The sequence below is a fragment of the Puma concolor genome, chromosome E4 (genome assembly GCF_028749965.1).
Source record: "Puma concolor isolate L17-30 chromosome E4, mPumCon1.1.hap2, whole genome shotgun sequence".
Classification (NCBI taxonomy): domain Eukaryota; kingdom Metazoa; phylum Chordata; class Mammalia; order Carnivora; family Felidae; genus Puma; species Puma concolor.
In genome coordinates, this window is record NC_141683.1 from 48,192,573 (window position 1) to 48,196,158 (window position 3,586).

The following is a 3,586-nucleotide window of genomic DNA, read 5'->3' on the forward strand; positions in this document are numbered from 1 at the left end:
TGTATTTTATGGTATTTGGTCACAGGGATGCTGGGAAGAAATATGTTTAAAGGAGCTATTTAAGACAGGGGGAAATATTAAAGACAGAGAGTTTAAGATTCTTTTGAGAATTAGGGGAGAGGTGTCATATATGCTTATACAAAGGGGAAATTTTTCTTCTCAAAAATTTGAATCATTGCTTTTTAGTTGATAACAGAGTAGTGACTCTTTCCTACCTAGAAATGTATCCACATCTATGAAAGCAATATCATAGTAAATAAGACTCAGAAAAGTTCTTTTGAAAAACAGACAATTCAGATTGAAGAAAGTCAATCTTGTTGAGTTGTTGTTGTTGTTGTTGTTGTTGTTGCTTAAAGTAGGCTTCATACCCGATGTGGACCTTGAACTCACAACCCTGAGATTAAGAGTTGCATGTTCTACTAATTGAGCTAGGCAGATGCCCCAATCTTGTTGAGTTTTAAATCCATATTCAGTAAACACTTACCAACAACTTAGTTTAAAAGAGTTTGAACTTTCTGGAGATAGATATACACCCAGGAAGGTAAAACCATACAAATGCCAAAGTGAATGAAGTCAGAGCTTAGAGGAAGAGAGGGAGTTAATTATAATGATTAGGTGGTAGGACTGGAAATAGAATTTGAATGTAACTTTAAATATTGATTGTGATTTGGAGAGGGGGAGGAGGAAGAAAACTTAAGACGGGACGGGTGTTATGGACTGAATTGTATCCCTCCAAATTCATTAAAGTCCTAACCCCCAGTACCTCACAATGTGACTATGCTTGAAGATAGGGACTTTAAAGAGATAAGGTTAAAATCAGTCATTTGGTGGGCCCTAATTCAATATGACTGATGTCCTTATAAGAATCGGAGATGCTAGCCTCTAGAAATGCAAGAAAATACATTTTGTTGTTTAAACCACCCATTTTGTGTGACTTTGTTGTGGTAGTCCTAGCAAACAAACATGCGGTGGGGAGGGGGGGGGAGGAGGAGGATTATGAACAAAGGTATGGAAGCAGAAATATGTGTTTTCTTGGAGGAGGCCTAATAAGAAAATAGTGGTTTGGTATTGAGTTTAGTTGATTTTGTAGAGAAGCAACATGATATGGTACTGTCCTAACAAAGGTGGAACTTAACCCAGCAAGGTCTGGTCAGAGATTTGGAGCAGAGGTAGAATTATGAATGTCCTGTCTTCAGAAACTGAAGCTGGAGGTGGTATGAGAGTTTCCATCAAACAAAGACTGAAAGCAAATCCATGTATGTGGTGAAAGGAATCTGACCTTCACAAGTGAGGGATGGGGTTACATTAATAAGTCATAATTTAAAGTATGAGTGGACAGTGCTTGATGACAAAGAAGGGAACACCTGGATACACTAAGGTGGTTTTGAACCAGGTTGGCCAGTGTAACAGTGGTACCACTGATAATGCAAATGTGCTGAAACCAGACCCTGTCCTACAGGAGGTAATGAGACAAGCTGGAATTCAAGCTAAGACTGTATAACATGTCAATGCTGGAGCTAAAAGAATGGAGGAAATCTATGGAAGTGTGTTTAAAAGGGCAGAGGACCTAATAGAATGGCTAAGGGACTTTTAAAAACAATAATGTGTACTCTATAATTTTACAGAGATGCCTACTATATAATTTTCAGTCATTTGCATTCCTGTACTGTAAGCATCCTCTGTTGCCCCCCAAACTACAGTAAAGTTTGATACAACCAAAAATGCCTTATGTGATTGGTTTTGGGAAAATGTAGGACAAAGATCTGTTTCATGTTTGAGTTAGTGCTGAAGACAGAAGAGAAAGAGAACATCCACAGGTGATAGTTAAGTAAAACTGAATATTTACTGAAAACATAAGCTCTGAGCCAGAGATAACCAAGAGAAAGAGTCTTCAACTCTTCTTTGTATTTAGAAATCCCTGAAGACAGCTAGAGGAGACACGATTCAAAATATAGGGATTGGAGTCAGGTCCAGTCAAATTATATTTAGATCTTAAAAGACAGACTGCTCACACTTGGGTTATACTCAGGTGTTAGCATCATACAGTGTTGGCTATCTGAATTTTCCCTGTGTTAGGATAGATATTTTATGTGTCAAAATGTGTTCAAAGAGAATATTTGGGAAGAACAGGGCAGCTATCTTTAAGTGTCTGAAGGAATTTTCTGTTGAAGACAGATTGGATTGGGTTTGTGTTGCTTCAGAAGGAAAGCTCTATGGAAGTAACAGAAAGATCGTTTTGAGTTCAGTATTAAAACTAAGATCTAGCTGGCTTCTGCTAGTGACTTCTTTACCACATCATCATCCCCCTTTGTCTTAGGCAAAAATTCAAAATTCAGATCTTTCTGTCATGACCATTCCTTTCTTAAAATGTACCACCAAGTAACCTGGCTATCTATCTGGCTTTTTTTAATGAAAAAATAATGAAAATAATTCTTTTGCAAGCCTTCGTATCACTTTGTATAACAATTTATACCCTTGGCAAACTCTTCCATATGTGCTCACTGTTTCAATGTTTGTACGTGACAAACATACTAAAGGACCCTCAAGAATCAGGAAAAAAAAAATGACAATATGGCAGTGAACTATTAAAATTCCTTTCTTTTCCAAGGAAATCACTTGTTTCATAAGACTATTGCTAATGAATTCTATTCAACTGTTGTCTTTAATTCAAAATTGTTCCTCCCACCCCCCCATCTCCTATTCCTACCACTCCTGGCTCATGGGGGTGTGAATTCCTGGCATTAGAAATAACAAGCCAAATCTTCAAACTTTAAATAGAAGGAGAATTACATGATTGATCCAAGGCCAAAAATCATAGCCTCTTTGTTTTTATTCTAAGTAAAATGGCCAAACAATGGATGTTGGCAATATGGGTTACTAGAAATATTACCCAAATAGTTTAGCTGGAAAAACAATGGGATAATTAGTTATTCCTTCCCACTTCAGAAATTATTATCTATGAAAGCAGTATTACAATAGATATCCTGGAAAAGTTTTAAAAAAGAGCTAGTTTAGAAAGAGAAAGTAACTTCAGTAGTGAGTCTTTTGATTTAAAAAGCTCCCTAACAGTTTTGTCACAGAACAAATTTGTCAAAATCCAAAAAGAAGAAGAAGAAGAAGAAGAAGAAGAAGAAGAAGAAGAAGAAGAAGAAGAAAGTATCAGTAGTGAATAAGAACATGATTCCTCAAAACTTCTTTGAGATAGGACACCATCAAATGAAACCTAAATTATGGAAAATCCAATCTGTGAAGTTGTCATTGTGGGTTAATCCAAGAAAACCTCATGAAAAGGGTGGTAGCTTCATTGTGCCTCAACTTTCTCTGAAAGTTTTACACATTCTACCATTTAGCAGAGGGTGGATGCTTTTAACCGCAGCATTAATGCTTTTAACCGTAGCATTATTGGTGGTTTGGATTAGATAATTCTTTATTGTGGGGGCCTATCCTGTGTATTATGGAATGTTTAGCAGCATCCCGGGCCCCTATCAACTAGATGCTAGTGGCACCCCTCCTTTTCACCCTAAATTGTGACAACCAAAAATGTCTTCAGACCTTGCCAGTGTCCCCTGGGGCGCAAAATTGTCTC